Source organism: Ambystoma mexicanum, chromosome 10, assembly GCF_040938575.1.
Source record: "Ambystoma mexicanum isolate Mex_15411 chromosome 10, UKY_AmexF1_1, whole genome shotgun sequence".
Taxonomy (NCBI): domain Eukaryota; kingdom Metazoa; phylum Chordata; class Amphibia; order Caudata; family Ambystomatidae; genus Ambystoma; species Ambystoma mexicanum.
Window position 1 is genome coordinate 1,655,782,191 of NC_090932.1, and position 20,957 is coordinate 1,655,803,147.

General features: G+C 45.2%; 1 protein-coding gene across 3 annotated transcripts in view; it reads right to left on the minus strand.

Moving 5' to 3' along the window:
* Positions 1–20,957, minus strand: part of SFSWAP (splicing factor SWAP) — a 964,816-nt gene that overhangs the window by 904,295 nt on the left and 39,564 nt on the right. The gene's annotated exons all lie outside the window — the stretch shown is intronic.

The window sequence follows — 20,957 nt, forward strand, 5'->3', positions numbered from 1 at the left end:
TTTAGTGTTTTTGCTCAGCCAGATTCAAAGTCATCCTGACAGTTGTAAAGTCAAATCCGCTTTTCTCTTGTGTTTGAGGGGGTGCGGGGGTGGAAGTGGGGTGATATTCTGTTTGGTCTGCGTTATTCACGAGTACCTGCTCTCTCCTCACATCTATTTAAATTTTCTGTTGGTGGGTTGAGGGGTGTCGCAGGGGGAACCTCTAACCACAGTGCTATCTGTTCCAAACCAAAAGTATTCTTTTCTTTGCTGCATTCTTTGTGTTCATTACCTAATCCCCAGTGGTTTCAAGATATTATTCATTGTCCTCGTTACCCCTCGGTGATTGTTACTCCTCCATACTGTATGGGCGTCCCTCGCTAGGGACGGGAGATTAAACTTTTTCACAAGACAAATCATCTTCCCCTTTAAATGTAGATGCGCGGCCCTGGGAGCATGTGATCCCTGACTCCGCCCACCGGTGCCACGCCTCAGTCCCCTTTGAGGCGTCGACAATATTAACGTTACCTAATGAGTTAGGGAGAGGACAGTGGGACGTATGAAGGCCAGGGGACTATGGATTAGCAGTATGTTAGTCACTACGGTGAGTGACTTATAATTACTCCTACATCCTGTCCTACATCCTGTCCCCTAGCCTCCATATTGTATGGGTGATTACAACTGAATGTAGCCCCAGGGTGGAGAGTTGTCCCTCTTAAGAAAACAAGGTCCTGACCAAATGCTGCATCCGACCTGGTGCTGGAAACCAAGCAGTAGTGCATGCAGAAGACTGAGGGAGTAGCCCATGTGGCCGTCTTTTAACCTGCCACGGAATGTGTTTTTGGAAAGCTACTGCCGTGGCCTAAGCGCTGATGGTGTGGGCATGCAGGTTTGCTGGTAATGGCTTGTGCTGCCCCTCATACTTCTCCTTGCTGGCCATAACCAGCCACCTTGCTATGGGCACCTTGGAGGCCTGAGCCTGGTTTTGACCCCACCCCCCCACAAACGGCGACGAAGAGGGGATTTGAGCAAGCTCTTGGTTTGGTCCAGGTAGAATTTTAGAGCGCATCTGACATCTAGACAGTGCAGTACCCTCTGAGCGTCATCCTTGGGGTCCGCAAAGAAAGTTGGTAACACCATCTCCTAATTTAAGTGAAAAGAGGAGACAACCTTAGGTAAGACTGTGGGGTGTGCTCTGAGCACTACCTTGTCCTTATGGAAAGTACTGTATGGCTCTGAAGCCACTAGCACTTGGATCTCACTAGGAGGGACATCTTAATGGTTACTAGCCTGATGTCCAAAGATGCCATCGGGTCGAATGGTTTATGGGCCAGGACGCCCAGAACCACATTGAGGTCCCACACCAGGTGCGGTTTGTCGATAGTGGGCCCAACTAGACTGTATCCATCTAAGTGCCTCTTAAACCACAGGATTCAAGGATGAGAATACCTCCTCCTGAGAGTTCTTGTAAGATCCAATGGCCGGCAGATAACTGCAGACTGTATTTACTTGCACACCTGAGTAAGCGGTCATGTTGTCCCACTGGATCTGGAGGCAAACTGGGGGCACCTCCAGATTGGCGCAGAGGGCACCTGCGGATGACCCCACCTGTTGAAGATCCCCTGAAGGACCTGCTAGTTCAACTGCCATTCTCGTAGTTGTCCGCGCCCAGCCTTCTGAGCCTGTCTGCCTCTAGGTCGGACTGCTGACAGGTATGTTGTTCACCAGAGCCCACTCTCAAATGTCGACCAGCAGTCTGCAGAGGGGAGGGGACCAGGTCCCACCCTGCTTGTTGATGCAATACATGCAGACAGCTGTCTCTTTGAATGAGAATCGCCCTGCCGGTGATTATAGGTAGAAAGGATTTGAGAGCAAGCCAGATAGCCATCATCTCGAGCCAGTTGATGTGCAGTTGCTCCTGCCGGGATCGTACTCCATGGACCCTGTGGTTGTCCAGAGTAGCTCCCCATCCCTCTAGGGATGAGTCTGTGGTAATAGTGACCTGAGGTGTTGGCTGCCGGAAGGGCCTGTCTATCTGCAGGTTGTTTTCCATACCCCACCAGATCACATCCTGGTGGAGAGGTTGTGGTATGCTGATCTGCTCCGCCTGCGAACTCTTCTCCTGGTTCCAGGAGGCTGAGAAATGTAGCTGCAGCCGCCTCATTTTGAGCCTCGTATGTGGCATTGCAAGAAGACATGCAGCCATAACTCCCAACCGGTGTTGGCACCACCAAGCAAAGGTCGATGATCTGCTGAGAAAATTCCCAGTGGCCCTCTTGATGGCCGTGATCTTGTCCTCGGAGAAGATTCTCTCGGAGCTTGTGTCCCAGATAAGTTCCAGGACGGTCAGGCTTGCGTGGGCACCAACTGTGTCTTTTTCAGACTGATAGAAAATCCCTGGTCGCAATAGTGTATCCATGAGGCGGATGCCGTATATTGGATCGCCTCCAGAGATCTCTCTCCGACTAGCCAATCGTCTAGATCTGGGTACCTATGATGGCCTTGCACCCCGAGTAGGGCTGCCACTGCGTTCATTAGCCTTTTGAAAAGGGGGCCGAATTGAGTCCAAAGGGTTGGACCCTGTATTGAAAATGAAAAAGCATGATGCTGAACTTTAGGAAGGATCGATGGGGATCCCAAATAGGGACGTGTAGGTAGGCATCCTTCAGATCCAGGAAGCACATCCAGTCTCCCACACACAATGTCTCCGCTATGAAGGCTGGGGTAACCATCTTGAACTTTTGGAGGGGAAGGGAAAGGTTCTAAGTGGAAAGGTCTAACAACTCTCAGGCCAGCCTTGTTTGGTGTGTGTATGGCAACAATGTTTGACTGTAGGTCTTAGGAGTGGACTTGGTGAGGATCAATAAAGATTTGGCTGTCTCATTTTCTTATCAAGTTCCTCGTCTGTTGTCGAATGGAACAAGTCCCCTCCCCCTCGAAAGGAAGGTCTAGTATGTGTTCCTGTACATCTGGGTTGAATTTTGACACCATTAGCCAAGCCATCCTTCTCAGGTCAGCGGCGATGCTAATGGCCCGACCTGAAGTGTCATTGTTGACTGCATAATGTCTTGTCCCACGATTTTAGCCTCAGCCAGTCCAGTCTTGAAGCGGGCCTGGCAGTGAGTAGGTAGCTCAGTGATGAAATCTCCTGCAATAGCTTCTGGATGGCAGCCGCCAACATGGCATCTGCGTTGGCCGGGCGCAGGTGGAGAGTGTTGTTGGAATAAATGTTCTTGCCAAATGCTTCCAATATATTTTCCTCCTTGCCTAGGAGTGCCGAGGCCAAAGTCGCTGAAGATGATTGTGGCTTGGAGTACGTTTGCCTGTATTTAGCGTTGAAACGCCTATTGGTAGGCTGGGTAGAGTGTGGCTTGAGCCACCTTTTTTTGGCAAGCGGTACTACATCTTTCTGAAGTGGGATTCCCATTCTAGAATTAGCCAGTACACCCGCCTGCAATTGCTCCACATTTGGCTGTGGGATTACTAGGTACTCAGTCAGGCCCGCCAGCCGTTCATTAAATGCTTTGGCTGATGATGGAGTGTCTGGGTCCTTCTCCTCGTCTGTGTCCACAATTGTGCCCTGCTGGTCCGGGGGAGTTGAAGTGCTGGGCGCAGGCAGCTGTGACGTGCAGAGTATCAGGCTGCTGAGGTGGGAGAGCCGAGGCTGCCGTGACTGGTACCGGCATGGGAGCCGGGGCTGAGCTTGACTCAGGGGTGGTGTGGCCATGGGGGCTGTATACGAATTGTTCGAATTACAATTGAACGAATAGTGAATGTCAAATATATATAATTATTTTTCATTATTTCTTTTTTCCAATTGTGCAAAGGTCAATTTGGACCCCTGAAATTCAGTCAATTCGGGCATTCAAACAATTTGGGTAATACCGCCATGGGAGCATGTGCCTGATCACGTCCCCGAGGATGGTACCCGTCTGTGGGGATCAGGAGCGCGAGGAACTTCTCGAAGAACCTGTCTTCACAGGCCAGAGGGGTGCTTGATGGTAACAGGCATAGGGGTCAGGTCCTGAGGCTGCTGTGTCCTGGGCGTGCCCTATCGCTGTATAGGGCAAAGTATACCTGCCCTGAGAAGGTGATGATAGGATGTGGACAGGGGTTGACCAATCCCACCTAGAAGCCCTTTCCCCTGCCTGGTCTCTGAAGGGAAAAGGCGCCGGGTGAGCCACCATTTTGTTTTTCTCTGTGCTACGTGCCTGCATTGTGGAACTTGCTGAGCTGGTATCGGGTTCCACCAGTATGCTGATCGGTGGTGGTTGAGACCTATGCTGCATGGGGGCATGGTAGGCGTAGTGCCCTTGGCAGTGGTGCCAGTAGTGCAGAATGCAGGTGCCCCCCTCAAACATGGGTCCAGTGTTAGGGAATAGCCCCTCTGGTTGGGACCCGGTAATAGAGGCTTGCGGCCCCTCAGCGGTATCACCGGTAGGATCTTGCAACACCTCGGCCTGGTGGCCGGTAGCTGGAGCAGCCTTGGTGTTGTTGCCAATCTTAAGACTTATGAAGTCCCTCCCGCTTGGGTGCTTCCTTGCGGGGTGCGGAGGAGAACAGCGCACCTACCTTGGGCCTGGTCGACAGCTTCACAAACACTGAGATCCTCTGGAGGTGATCTTTTGAAGAGCGCCTGCCACCTGGCTAGTCGGTTCTTGAGCATCCGCAGGGTCAAGGCGTTGCACGTGGTACAGCGTGGTTTGGGCCAAGACGGCAGAGGGGTTGGGGGGAGGGGCCAGATGTTGGAAGGGACCCTCGCAGACTGGACACATGCTGAAGCCCGCCGTCATCGACATGCACCAGGGAGGAGTGTGGCACCAGATGACAAAGCAGTGCCTGATAATTGAAAAGAAAAACACGACAAGAATACTTCTCCAGGAACGCTGGTGAAAGTGGTCAGTGCCGGTCGATGCGGAAAAGAGGATGGAGGAGTGGCACCGGTAGGTGGATTCAGGGGAGCGCATGCTCCCAGGGTCACGCCCCCGTACATATCTAAATGTAAAGGGGAAGATGATTTTTCTGCTGAAAAAGGTTCCGCCCCTGTCCTTAGCGAGGGATGCCCATACAGTATGGAGGAAAGGGGACGGGAGGAGTAAGAGTGCACCCAAAAACACATCTCTGATGAGACATCGTATTCCCCCGTTCGTGATTGGGTACGCCTTTGGGAATTCTCTGCACTTGGGCATATACAGGGAGCCACTAGTGAACTTCTTAGCACAAAGTAGTGGCTCGAGTCTACAATGGTGCAAACACATCAGGTCTCAAACTAAGTCTTTGGGCCATGTGGCTATATGGCATAATCCCCAGGCAATTAATAACATAACCAAGTTACTCTTACATCAGGACCATGCTAGTACCCCGAAGATGGGATCTGCAGGCAATGCAACACCTCCACCCAGGCGTCTGGATTTCAGCAGATATGAAAACTACCTAGAATCGGATAACTCCATCCCTTGCAATCACTGCACTTGAGATTCCGCCTAGACCCTCTTACTAACCTCCAGCACGCATGGCAGATAGTCTACTCCGATGTATGCCCCATGTGTGCACATGGTAAGGGCATTTTAAATGTTCTCTTCCTCTGTCCTTCCTACAAAGAACTCCTGTGCACTTAACCTAGAACAGTTTTGAAAAGATTACCGAGATGCATTTACTTTGTGCAAATCCAGTATCTGAAATCGTTGTATACGCGGTTTCTAAACACATACATCGAGCCTCGGCAAAGAGGGAGCAGCAACACTCCTGCATTAACTAGTCATGAATGCATATTAAATGTGTTTTGAAGTTGATCACCTTTTTCTCTCAATCGCTATTACTAGACAGGGAAAGTTGACAACGATTAATATTTAGAATATGAACGTACTCAGATTTGCTCCTAGTGGATCAAATATATAAGCACGATGATATGAATGTATGAACTGCGTTTCATCGGATTGTATGAATTTGTATTGATCTATTGTTGATTTTATCGCTTTTATGTAGTCAAATCTGAAATAAAGCTTAGAACTAGCAAGTAAAATGCAGTGCAATAATTCGGAGTAGGCTGTCACTGCCTATTGATATGTAGCCAGAACCTTAAACTCTCTGTACAGGCGGGATTCAGCAGAATGAGATTTAATCATACAGAGATGCAATCAAAGTGTCAGCATGTATCTAAGGTGATGTAGTAATACATTACTCATTTAATTGTATTCCCAGAGTAATACTTCGAAGGATGCAGAGAATGTTTCTGTTAAACTGATAGACTTGGCATTAAATATGTAAAATAATGCATGGCAGGCTAGCAAAGGAACGATTCACTCAAGGACAACACCTTATGGGGGTGGGGGGGGGGGGGGGTCGGAGGTGCGGCAACTGTTCACTATAATGGCTGCGTGCATTGACAGTCCAGCGTTTTGTGTGAAAGGTTCTACTGACGAGCATGCCTTTGGCTCGGAGGTGGTCTTGCTTTGAGGCTTTCCTGCATGCCTGCGTCAGATCCTACACAGCTACGAAACTCCAGGCTTCCCGTCACATCATACTCCATGATTCACTCAGATTGCTAGCCCATACTTGCGACACATCGACACCGCCTCTCTTGCCCGAATGTTCCATTAGGCCCTCCACTCCGAGAACTAACCCACTCATCAATCTGTCAAATCGGTCACCTGTGGAAAGGTTACGGACTCCTGGTGCACCTACCGTCTTCATAAAGACACAGCTTTTGCCCCCTCCAGTCCACTTCTGGACATTATTATCTTACAGTACAGAACCACGCAATTACTACTTGACAAATTAAACGCTTTACAATATGTTTGAGCTACTTGACAATGGCAGTGTGAAGCAGAGAAACGTTTATTGGTGAATATTCAAGGACTCTGCAGGGCAGGGGGTAGTGGTTTTCCTCTACACTAGAGCACTGGTAGCTCTGGAGATTGGTGAGGTCATGGAGGACAATGGTATTGCCACCATCACATTTGTATCCAATACAAAACATTTTGTTAGGACAGTATTTCTAATGTCCAATTAAGGCAGTGGTCTTCAAACTTTTTTGGCCGGGGCCCCCCTGAGAAAAATGTAGGCAGGTCGGCACCCCCCAGAAATGCCAAATTGACAGAATGTATTGCGCACTGTCACCTGCTCCCATCACAGTCGCTTGGCTCCCTCATCCCACTCCTAGCTTCCCGCCCATTGTGCTCCCACCATAGTCCCTGGGTTCCCCCCATCCCGTTCGCAACAGTCTGAGGGCCAGGGGCGGCTGGTGATTTTTTTTTTTTTTTTATGTGGAGGGGGCCTAATTATTTCCCCCAAAAATGCCATAGCGACTGAGCATAGTGAGGGGGCCCGAACCAAAAAGGGGGGGTTCGGGGGGGGGGAGGGGGGAGATGTGGGTTCCCCCTGTGATTTTTTTTTTTTTAAATAATGGGTTAAAATGTTGCATTGTAGAGCATACTTTTAACAAAAAAATGGGTAAATAGCCAAACAGTTTGCAATTGGTGCTGGGGGGGTCCAAGGGGAAGGCATGACATTTTTTAACTGGACATCTATGATAAAAAGATACCATCCCTGTCCCACTAGGCCCCACTGGGCCTAACACAATCAACATGATTATGTGTGTATGCAAGGCGCTGCACATTCATACAGCAATCACCATCATTCACACGAGCATCCATCACCATACAATCATTCATAACATAAGCATACACATGTTTAAATGAAAACAATGAACATAAACGTACCTTCTGCATTGGCTTGCGTGTGGGTGCTGAAACGCCCTGCTCCAGGCTGCTCTGTCCGTATGTGCGAGTAGGCGCAGGAGCTCCCCCTCGGACAGACATGCAGTGCCCCAGCCAGCATTTCCAATGAGCTATGCAATGCTGGCGAATCAAAACGCTGCAGCACTTGCCTGGCTCAGTGCATGTGCAGCTGGGGAACTAAACTGAACTGTCAAAGGGAAACAGCGTTTTCCTTTGACAGCTCAGCCAGCCCAGGAGCACTCCATCAGCTGGAAAAAGCAGCTGAGAGAGTGCTCACGGTTTCACTGGGCTGGCTCCTTAGCTCCTCCATAATGGGTGAGGGGCCACTGGGTGGGCGCCTCCCCTCACCATTATGGATGAGCCGCCAGGCTCGGACTGGCCTATAGGGAAATGCCTGTACCAAAAACATAAAATGCTGATGTGGGCCAGTCAAAATGTGAACCAGTTTGATGAGTTACTTAACTATGCAGTTAGTAATTTTGACCATTGTTGCTGAATATATCACCATTTACTTACATTTTAACACAAAGCACCCCCTTGGGTACTATTGAAACAGTGCACCTCATTACAACCCTGGAGGTAGCTGTGCTGGTAAAACTGGCACGGCTACCGCCGGAGTTGCATACAGGTCCAGCACCCGCGAATGGGCAATTACCGGGTCATGCTGAGTTAGGCAGACATGATCATTGCCCTTTCCCGGGTGCCAGTAGATCCCCCATTCCCATTTGAGCCCCATTGGGCTCAATGGGAATGGGGAGTTTGAATGCACCGTTAAGAACTGTGCCAGTGCATCCAACGAGCTATGCTCGCACGTGCCGCACGGCCTGCCAGGTCAGACCCGGCGGGCTGTCAGGCACCGGCGAGCACAACTCGTACTATGACGGTACGGTAGCAACGGTGCCAGTAGCTTACCGTCACTGTTGTTACCGTACCGCCATAGTTGTAATGAGGCCCACTGTGTGACTAAAGGAATGAATATCCATTTACAACTGCGGGACACTTTCATTGCTGCCTAAGACAGTTTCATGCTTCAGCCCGACCATGTGAGCCACCTCTGCCCATTTCTTCCAATCTAAAAATGTGTTTTTATATTTCATGTTGAGCTCTCAGGGCATCCCCCAGGGATGCACCTGTGGACCCCTAGGGGGGTCGCGACCCACAGTTTGAATACCGCTGAATTAAGGGCTTCACAAAACCATACATGCCGGTCTGATAGCACAGCGAGCAGAGCGCTCGCTTTGACATCTGTGCAGAGCCTGCTGACACAGTTTGGCCCTGCCGGGATTCGAACCTAAGCCTTTCATCCTTCCAAGGTCGATAAGTGTGCACCACACACTGTGGGGTAATAATAAGCAGTGCTCAGATGCCCGAGGGTCCGTAGCGCTATATAAAATGCTAAATTATTATACACCCGAGCAGTGCTCCAGATAAGATTTTGAGGTGGGAGTATTTTACGCATGATTTTTCAAATTAGAGCGTAAATGCAATTTCAAAAGAGTAAAAATTAGTTTTCGCCTCTGCAAGAAAGTAAAACTTATCCAACACATACGTTATGGGTATGAACACATTTTAAAAGGGTGCATGCTATATTGTGTTGCTCGCTTAGCTGTCACAGATTTGGTCTTTCAGTTGAAAATTCACCATCATGCATAAGAAGGCAATGCTGCTGACAAAAGAAATGCTACATTGCCATTTAGTGGTGGAAAGTATGTTTAATGAATAAATCAAAGCGTACACGGTACGCAGTACAAAATTAAGTGGTCCGTATTTGTCATATTTACATGCGTAAAAGGGCAAGATACGCACGTTAACTGGTAGGCTGCACCCGAGACAGTACCTAAGCTCCACTCTTAGTATACGGCTGTACCACTTGAGGTGGTTTTGGTAGCATGGACAGAGCAGCCAGGCTATTCTTAGGGGAGAGAGAGGGCTGTGGCCTGGTACACAGAAATAGTATACATATGGTCCAAAGAAACACGGAAACACTCAGTACTTACTTACCCAAGATTTATCCTTGTCTAATTTTACTTAAATGAACCCTTTATTTTTTTTACAATACTATCACATCACAAAAACCAACTCAATACCTAGTGTATGCAAATCAAAGCCTTATTTATAGGCACCTGAAGCAAGTCAAGGTGAGTCAAACCTAAGGTTATACATTCAGGGAAGGAATATAGTATTCTTGGGGTATAAGACCAAGTTAGATCTACTTTTACAACACAATCAGTATTTCAAGGGTAGTTGACCCCGTCAGTCATGCAGCGACACTCAGTTATGAAATCACACAATAAACCAACCCTGTTACAAGTATTCTCCTTGCAACATTATTTTTTAGAACTCAGTTCAGAGCTAGTAAAACCAACTCATACTTTCAAAAGGGACATTAAACTACTCTATGAGAAGTATGAATATTAACTATTTTAGAATGCACTACGCAATAAGCAAAGCTAAACCCGGTTACACTTTAAGAAAGGCACAATGTATTTCAAGTAATTGACCCTAGGACTATTTTAGAAATGCTCAAAGCAGTTCAGGAAAAGCACAACCCAGTGTTAAATGTTTAGATGAGCAGCAGCTATTCAATGTAAGTAAACACATTTACTTTTAAGAGAGGCTTCAAGCAGCTCATAAGACAAGAATTAACTTCAATACTGTTTTAGATCTGTATAAAGCAGATCAGGGAACGCAAAAAACCCTATGGTACACTTTAAGAATGACACACTGTTATTCAAGGTAGGTAACCCCTTTTGGTAACCTTTTACACTCCTTCAGTTAAGCAATAATAAAACAGTACCAACACGTATTACTTTAGAATGTGGGACACTAAAGAGTAAATAACATACGTTTTAAAGGAGCAACCAGCAACTTAAAAGTTAAATAATAACTTTTTAGACACACTAACTTATCTATTGCAGAGATTCAGCTACAACACTAGCTCTTTGATAAGTACTTATACACATGTTATACTTTCAAGAAAGAAGCCTCCTCCTAGTCCTTCCCTAGTCTATTGCATGCGTTTTCACAGAGGGAGCCTAGTGGTCTAGATGCCAGCTGTAGGCAGGTCCGGATAGGGTTCAGTTGCAGGAAAGCCAAAGTTCTTAAGTAAATCGCAGCTTCATAGTTAGTTAAAGTGTTCATGGACTTCACAGAAGGGTTCTATATGCATTGCAGAAGTAGGCCTGGGCAAGTGGTAAGCGCAAACTCCCAACCACACAAATCACCCACTCAGCCTCAGGATGCACACCAGACATGAGGTAAGTATTACCCAAACTGACAGTACCCAGGAGAAATGAAGAGCTGAGTGGATGCCTTCAGGATGCAGCAGCACAGGACCCGGTCCCTTGATTCTTGATCTGGAGATGAAAGAACTAGACACTGAATGGGAACTTGCAGCAGTCAGAGGAGGCTTCCACCAAATGTTTCTTCACAGATTCTCACGTCTGTGGATTTGGTGCCTTTGACAGCAGTCAGATGAACAACTATTGCCGGTCGGATTCTCTTCACTCTCTCGGTCTTGCGCTCTGGTGAGGGGACTTTATGAATGTGAATCATGTCTCTGGAGGTCCAGCAAAGGTCCACCAAGGGTTCAGCTGGATTCGGACTTCAGAAGACAATGCATCACACTCAGGCTTGAGGTCCCATGGTATTGGCGTTTGCAGCCCAGGAAGGTCACAGCACGTCTAGGCATGGCTCATTTTGCAGGTCTTCTTGAGGCTAGTGGGTCTCGCCAGCCTCTTTATAGGAATCGTCATTTTCGGGACCCCCACGTCGATTGAAAGGAAGGGTTATGTAGAAGGCTTCCAGTTGCTGGAAATCGTTAGACATCTTTTCTTCATGTTCCTTTTCAGTTTCAGCTCCAGCAGCTCTTCCAGATTCAGACTATTTGCACAACTTCTGCAAACTCTCCTTGCAGTTTACAGAAAGGAGTGGTCTGGCTGATCAATCAGGACAGTCAGCCCCTCCCATTAGGACTTGGTTCCTATCAGGCAAGGTGAAAGACAAAGATGCAGAGTTTTGGACTCCTCCCTCGCTTCTTGCCTTATCAGACACTCGAGTCTAGGAGGAGAATACACAGATTCCCACCAAAGACAAAACTTCCACTGAGGTCGTTCCAGCCTAGAGTGGCAGGGGAAGACCTCAGAAATAGCAAGGGTACGTAAAATTGCAAACAAAATAAGGCACCTTCTGGGCAATTACCAGGGGCTGATTTAACAGCCTGCGAGTAATAAGACTAAAAAGTCATTAAGGTAAAACCACTGCCACCGGCCATTCAAATAAACATGCAATTGTAACAAAAATGCTAGAGGCAAGTAAGCCACCAGCACGCCACATAAGGTCGAGTGTGCGGTCTCAATATATAAAATGTAAAGGGGATCTTTTACCCCTTGGGAACAGTAGTACACCAAGTACATTAAAAAGAAATGATCAGGAAAGCCCAAGGGGCAACCCAGCATTAGCCCAAAAGTTATAGGAAACTAACTCAAATTATACACTGTGTAGAGATGCAAAAAGGTCACCCGTAAAAAGAGCAAAATACTAGGTTAGAGGGGAAAAAAGATTCCCCTTCACCTAGGGACACAGTAAAATAATTACCAGGTCCAAGCAAAACGTTTTCTTTCCATATATAGAAGGCCCCTGCCATAACCGCTGTAGAGCTAGTCCCATGAAATTGACTCCACCATTGATCGGAATATACAAAATTGTCCCGATTACCCTTCAGTGCATAACCTTTATAATAGCATCTTATAAGCTTAGGGCAACTGGCAAGTACTTGTCTCGTTTCTATAGAACCCTTGCCCATCCTGCATAACCTATCCATAGGTGAGCCCTCTCCATCTACCCAGATGTTCAACAGTGGGGAGGATGTGAAATCGCAGGTATATAATAAAGCACCTTAGATTAATGTTAATGCATCGATTTTAGACATCTTTTTCGGATGCACGCTGGGCAAACTCTTGTTGACATTCTCTCCCCCCTCTCCCCCCCTCTCACCCTCCCATATGTGCGGTACAAATGTCCTCTAACAGTTTGTAGTCATGACAAAAGCACAGGCTTGCAAGAACGAGCTGCAGCAGTCGAGCTCCATTGAAAGATTTCACTAGGCCCATCATTCAGGCTAAATGAATCCGCACCAAGTCTACTTCCCCATGTCCCTTCACAGTTGCAAACATTTAGTATCTTTCAGAGGAATACCCCTTGCAAGACACCAGGCCCGCACTGTGCCCATTCATCACAGCTGCCAGCAGGCCCCTATCCCCCAGCCAGCCTCACACCACTGACCCGACCTACACACCCTTGCATTCCAGGATAAGCGAGCAACCCCACCTGTCCTAGCATAAACCAAGCGACCATAAAAGATCTAATCATGTGCAAATGTTTCACCCCCCCAGCATAAAACATCATTTGTAACACGAGGTACAGGGAGGGATACATTATAGACCAAAACCAGAGTGGAGACCTTGGGTGCGAGAGAAGCGGTACAAACCCCAAATGTATGGCTCAGTGTGACTATTTCATCCCCTCTTCCCTCTGGCACCAATCCACGAGCCGCCCAGGTGCATGCCACAGTGATGTAGTAGTAGGCCTACCATGCTAGGTCAGATGCAACACTACTTTATGAGCGACCTGACCTTCACCAGACAACAAGATAAGCCCAGCTGTCACAAGTGGAGCCTGGCCGACGGCGGAAGAACCAACCAATTGTAGCATAGCATCCCAGATGGAGCAGGATTCCGTATACGGTCCACCCAATGCACTTGACAATGTGGTCCCACTAAAGCACCGTCATGCCGCCTGGAGACAGAATGTTCGAGCAGCAGTCCGTTGCTGACATTTTGTATTCTGTGCAATTAAACATGGTTATCCTTGCAAGCCATCTCCTGGCCTATTTCCGTAAGGGTTGCTTTCACTCTGGAATGTGTGTTAACAGGGACTTGACATTCAGGGGCAAGACCACATCCCTGCTTTAGTCCATTGTTAATGGATATCCAATCAGTTAACAACCCCACACAATTAACTCGGACTCTGACCGAAGTGTTGGTATATAATAATAGCTGGATGAAATATAGTAATTGTGGATGTATTTTCCCCCTTCTTCAATTCAGCCTAGAGAAGTTCCTGGTTAACTGTATGGAATGCCTTAGAGAGGTCAATATAACAAATATAGAGTGGCTTGCCCTCAATAACTACGGTAGATAGGAGACTTAATAGTGCGCTAATATTAGGGGAGGTAGAGTGCAGTTTTCAAAAAAACGGTTTGGAATTTATGCAGTATTTGTTTACATTCCATCCACAATTTTTAAGCAAGATGGGGGCAAAACGTTTTGGGCTTGACACAGGTCAGGAAGATTTATCACAAATATGAAAATCTTACCCCAAACAGTTCTACTGCAATAACCTGATGGGACAGGAAAGATGAACGTTACGATAACATAACTGATAATTGTGCGTGCAATCTTCATGTAAATGCATGTTATTCAGTGTGCCTGTGTTCTGCATGTAAAGTATAACACAGCCCTCAACTGTAGGCAGCTGCCCTGAATGGATGGATTATTTGTAGCACCCACTCCCCTCTTGTGCTGCAACCCATAGAATACAGCAGAGTCCCACGAAACATTCAGTCCATCTGTCACAGTCACTGCCCTAGCAGTGAACACAATGCTCTGCAAGATTTGTATAAGGTTTTGAACTAGTCATCTCAGATAGTGAATGAATAATCAACTAATTCGAATTACTATTTGCATGCAATGTAAGGCTCTTTGTGTCCACAGACTACGGTAAAGGGCCTTTCACCCTACAGCGCTTCGAAGCCATTCCCAAAGGTAGTAGGCGCTATACAAATATAAAATTAGTAGAAAGTGTGGGTGGGGCCGGCCGCAAATGCTCTTCTACTTATTCCATAGGACTTGAACAGCCAGGTTCTACAGATCCCAAAGCTTTAAGGAGCCACAGGCACTATTAAATGAGGGTGGTATTCGAACGTTGGCTCCCCAGAGCCATCTCTTGGACTGGGCTACTTGAAAGTAATAAAGGCCTGCTCGGAGCTTTATGAGGATGTTAACAGTGGTGGGCGGGGCTCGATTCCTCTTGGACTGAGGTGGAGCTCTTCTGGGAGTTAATCTGCATATTCCAGCGTGGCCTACCCTTCCAACTTGGGCTGTAGTTTCCGTGGTAGCAGAGGGATCTTAGATTCAGAAAGGGTATAATCGGCTTACAATTGTAAAGATCCCATCTTCACATCTGCTTACCAGATTTGCAGATCTAGTCTGGGTGTTCTTACCAGTGTCATGGACTTCATGCAGATAACCTGTGACATTTGTTTGGGAATTTGTGGACCGCTACATGTCACCTGCCATCATGACAGAATATCTCCCGAAACACTGCAACCGACTGTATGCTAGTAGACGATGACTGCCATTTTGTCCCAGAAAAAGGAGCTGGGGTGGGAACCCAATAAAGCACAAGGGGGTAACCACTAAAGTGAGGAAGACAGCAGAAGTCTAACAGGAGTGTTCGTGGGGTGGATAAGGGGAAGGTAACAGCGCCAAAAGCAAAAGAAGGTGTAACAGTAAAAGCACAATTTCATGTTACATTTAAGGCAAAGAAGTATTTGGGAACTAAACAAAGGCAAGTATTTCATAACAAGTCAAAGCACATACAAAAAGGGGGTGAGGCTAAACAAACTAATTAAAAAAACTATACAAGGAGCAGAAGTCCTCAAATAATATTTTTGAAGAAAATATGGGGCAAGTGACTTTTTTGCCTTGCTAGTAGCTTGCAACCCAACATGTTTACCCCGGATGTCATGTACCTTTAACAGGGGTAAGAATTCAAGTTACTAGCCAAGCATAAAGTCAGTCGCCATCTCAATTCTACCCATGCACACAATACCCTGTTTCCAATCCGCCACAAATCCATTGTCACTTGCCCAAAACAATGAAGAATTTTTACAAATTAGTCCAACTAATGAATTATACGTTAAAGACAAAAGCACAACCATCTTAGCAGGCCTCAGAATGCACACTCGCCACTGGTGAGTGATAGACTTGTCGAGTAGGAAATGTGCTATGCGTAGGTGGCGAATACAGGCAGCCAGTGACTTTATGCCTGGTTAGTAGATATTTGATCCCAGATCTTTAGTTATGTGGAACACTAACAGTGATGTACGGTATGCAGTATAAAATCCATTAGCACTGAGTTGCTACTTAACCCCCTATGTCACTAAGGCCTTCTAGTTCAATTACAAGATCTTTGTGAGCAAAAAGCAATCAAATTAACATTTTTTAAAAGCTTGCCATCAAACTTAAAACATATAGGGGTAAAAGCACCAAGCAATCTTGAATGTGGAACTTGTGAAGCAATAGTTAGATTAACAGAAACAATACTGCATAGCAAAAGTTGAATACGGTTTTATTAAGATAAAACATTTCTTAGACTCTTAACCCCAAATTCAATGCTGGAACACATTGAAACAAACAGTACAGACATTATGAAAACAAAAAAATAACATGGATTATCACATCGCGGTCCACCAGATAAGCAAGAAGATCTCTTTATATGATCTTTTACAAAAATGGTGCTTGCAGAGAAGATGACCAATGAGAATAAAAAAGCAAACATCAAAACCACCAATGGTTGTGTTGTACAACATATAAAATTAAGTGCCTTTAATCATCAGAACAAAGTTTCAGAAATCACACGCAAATGCATAATATGCACGAGACATGCCTGCTATTGAAAATAACTACAAACATTACCAAACAACCCATGTAAGAAAATGCACCACCCCACCACTCAAATCACTACATATATATTTTCACATCGAATAAATATCAAATATTTTAATTACACAAAATGCACATAACCAGAAAGCATCAACACCATATTTATATACAGGAAGAACAATGCTCTTTTGTTTAACAAAGTGTGTACAATTAGATAAATCTGATTTTATGGGATGAGGTGAGCTTCGTACAATGGTGCGAGTTTCACTAGGTTGTGGAGGGGAGTAAATGGAACAGTCACCTCTCGTGTTCCGCTGTGTTCCCACAGGGAAACAGAAGTCTCTTGCCATTGAATTCTCAATTTAAAGTTCCTGGCATCAATTACGATGGCGGAAAGACTCGACAGCTCGGTGTCAAACCAACAGTCTTTCTTCCGTGTGTGATGCCTCTTCCTCGTCTAAGTACCATAGTAATGTCTGTGTATGCAAGAGTTATAATAAAGGAGGATGTATGTCTCTATCATGTCTCTTCATCGTCTCAGTACCTAATTGATGTGTACTGGGAAATTATGTGTAGGAAGGATAGAGAAGGGACTGATCGTACCCCGCAAAGGCCTGGGGGATATTGGGTTCAACGGAAAAGGGAAATGGGGGATACCATGTCTCACCCAGGGGTACCTCATCTCCACTCAATTCGTCTCCCTCGCAAGATCCAACAGTGAAAGCATTTCCTTGGCCACCCGGGAAAAGGATGCATTGGGGAAAGAAGTGAGGACGCCCTTAGATTCTGCACAGTTGATAGTTATAGACTTAGGAGGAGTTAGGGTGCCCTGTAGTCGGCAGAGTTCACTTCACACAATCCACTAGAACACAAGATGGATCTTTGGAAAACTACGATGAGGAAAGAAGAAACAAAATCTTATGGTCACCCGCGAAACAAAATGTAGCGATAATTTTATTGGGGCCATACGTAATTGTACAACACCAGCTCATGTGGAAAACCATACAAAACTTGAAACGGCCATACATCACGATTTCAAAACGGGCAAGAAAAAATACAATTTATATTACTACAGTATATGTAAATGTATCCAATTTTAAAAATAGCTGTGTATGCAACTACCATAAAAATGAAAATTGTTGATCCCGGAAATTACTAATAAAATCAGTGGGAAGGAGACCAAGAATTAAAGAAAATGTAAAGCTACTAACCAGAAAAAATTATATATATCTTTAAAATGCTGGGAATACCATAGTTAAGAATGAAGAGGTTATTAAAGAAACAAAATGAAACAATATTGGAGGCACCTTAACCAACCCTCTCACTTATGTATATAGCTACAATACACACCGAATCCATGATGATTTTGTGCATTTTTTTCCCCCGCAGCTACTACTTTACTGAAACCTCATCACTTTTTTTAAATACAAAAAGTGATGAGACTCACCCGGCGCTCCTCTTCCCCACACCCCCACTTCAATATACGAACCCCAAACTTAACAGCTATAGTTTTGCGGCAAAAAAGTGGTTAAAAAAGCGCATAAAAAAACAGCTAAGTTTAAAGTCGGAAAAGTGAAGAATACCTATACAGCAACAAACAGCAAGCAGTCCTACAAAACATACATTATCATTTTAATAACTCACTTTTAATTACCTTAAAATGTACAACCATACTTCACCACAACCTATTCTCGTACCTCTATTCAAAGTACGGGTCAAGGGTTCAGCAATGTTTATTTTAGTTTTAATAATGCTAAACCATAATGTTAGCATGGTAGAAATGTGTAGATTTACATTTTTGTAAAGGGTTGTGGTCATATTAAAACCAATGATTTCATCTGTGAGAACCAAGGTACGGTTCAATTGTGTGCTGCCCTGATTGGTCGGTACTATACACAGACCTCCAGATAAGGTGCGTACCAGGCCTTTTACGCATGAAAATCTTGCAACTACGACAGCTTCATTATTTTCCTGTGTACATTTACACACAGGTTTAGAGCAGAGGGCTGTAGTTTCAAGCCACCTCTGAAACAGAATGCATTTCTTTAGACAGAAGCACTGTGCATATTTTCCTCCAATTTTAGGATTGTAAAATTAGATGGAAAACTAAGTTGCAATTGAGAATTAATATTTTGTAACGAATTAGGCTTTTTTCAGTGAAAGCAAACCAGTATTGAACATTTGTATTTTTCAGAGTTCCAATGTTGTGTGCATAATCATGGAGGGACATCATTTTTACACTTGTAATTTAATTTACACCAATTATAAAAACAGTATAAAATGACTATGCACTGTCTAGTTTACATCAATTTAACCTTTCAGTCAATGTGGTACATTACTATAAATGGTCAGTGGCAGCAGTCTCTTTGCTCAAGGGTGAGCGATTGTCACAACACCAATCACAGGTGTTCTAGCCTCTCAAATCTTCGAGACTACAATGAAAACAACCAAAGCCTGACTCTCCAGGAAGTGCAAGCGCTGTTCAAAAACAAATGAAAGTTACACTGATAATTGAAATAGAAACTCAGCAAAACCTGTCACTGCGATAATCCAGATAGGCATTTAACTTTATGTAGCGATTCATGAATGGTTCGTCCAACATCTAGCTACTGCGATTATTAGACCTCAGTCGATACAGTTAACCAACCTCTGAAGGATGTTAGCCAATAAGACAGCTCAGCCTGTTGAGCACTGGTTGCTGCAATCTGCAGGTTTGAATCCCGTCAAGGCCAACGTAGCCTTTCATCCTTTCGAGGTCGAAAAGGGTGTACCGACTTTGGTTTGGTGATAATTGTGATAAATACTATGTACTGCGCTTTGCCAAAAGCGCTATATAAATTACCATTTGACCATTAGATTAAATATAGAATTCAACATGGAGTCCTTGCCTCTCTGCACTGTTTTATGATAACATTAGCATACCATTAGGTAGTAATAGCTCCAGAAAATGAGGAACCTCAAAGGAAAATTCTGCTATCAAACCTCAAAACACATAATACAATTCATGTTTGCTTTACTATGTAACATGCTAGGTTTTTGTGATTTCAACATTTAAATATATACAGGAGATCAAATGGCTAGACCCTAGGGAAATAATGAAAGGTGTATTCTGTGACAATGCAGAAAGCTGCCGCATAGTAATGATTTCCATACACTTTTTGCGCACATCCGCTGAATGTCACATACATTTTACTCTTGCTAAGGAGAAAAGTCATTTTTACTCTTAAAATCACATTTACTCTCAAAGTTTAACAATAGTGAGTAAAATACTCCCACCTCAAAATCTTATCTGGAGCACCGACTATACACAAACACTAATATTTAACAGAACAGAAATACCAAAAGCAGTGGTTTGCCCTGCAGCCTGATCGTCTGATCCTTTACATTGTCTTACAACCAGCATCCCCTGCACCAGAGCCTTTCCATGTCCCCCTCATCTCTCTCTATGGCAGGCAATGTAAACTAGTGCAATGGAGTTCTAAGTACTAAGCAGGTCGCCGCCTAAAGACTACTTTTTGCTGCAGTTCTCAGTCTGCACCACAAGCCCTCTCTGTAAAGGCATTCCTTGCGACTCATCCACAGACAGAAAGCACTAGATCTGTGTACGATACATCTGGTTAGGCTAATGTAAATAAAAAGCTGAGCATAGCAACATACTAAAAACAGTGCACAGCCTTTCAATCAATGTAGAGGAAATCCATCCTGTGTAAGCCAGAAGCAAGAACCACTAGACTCCCACAAGAGCGGAAATTCCTTGTTCCTATTCAACAAGCCTGCACAGAAGCCTTTCAGAAGAAAAGCTGGATAGAAATGAGGCCAACCAGCTGTGCACAAAAGCACACAATAAGGACTGCACAGTGAAACGCTTACGCTACGCATGACAAAAAGGTTTGAGACTGTTCCAATAATGAACGTGCCCCCACACTGCTAGACTCGCACAGCTAAGCTCCTTAATGCCAGCCTTTCAAAATACTAACTCAAAGGCCGGGCAAGCAAACGGTGCCATAGGGATGCAAAAGGAATTCCACTTCTCACAAACAAAAGCTTACTAGTCAAGTTAAGCAATAAAAAAAAAAAAAAAGCTAAACAAGGAACTGAACAGAAAGAACGGTAGCTCCAAATTAACCTTGCAGATAAGTACAGTACGCCTCTGATAAATCCTTAAATAGTTATTTTTCTTAGGGTACTAGCTTCAGGAAGCAAGAGAGTGCTCTACAAGCCATAGGGGAAGTGCAGAGTGGGAAGCGGATCACAAGGGATCAGTACAAGAGCCGGTGGAGGGGACAGCATGCAATTTGGCAGCAAAGAATCTACAACCAACCAATGGAAGAAACGGGAGCAGACAGCCCAGAGTCAGTTTTAAAACCTTATTCCAGGCAGTAGTTTCTGCAAGAGCTGGGCTCTGAACGCATTTATTACTTTGTTCCCAAGCATGCACACTAAACCGACTTTTCTTCTAGACCAACCAACCAGTGACCACATGGACAGAATGACTATACCTGCAGTGATTGAG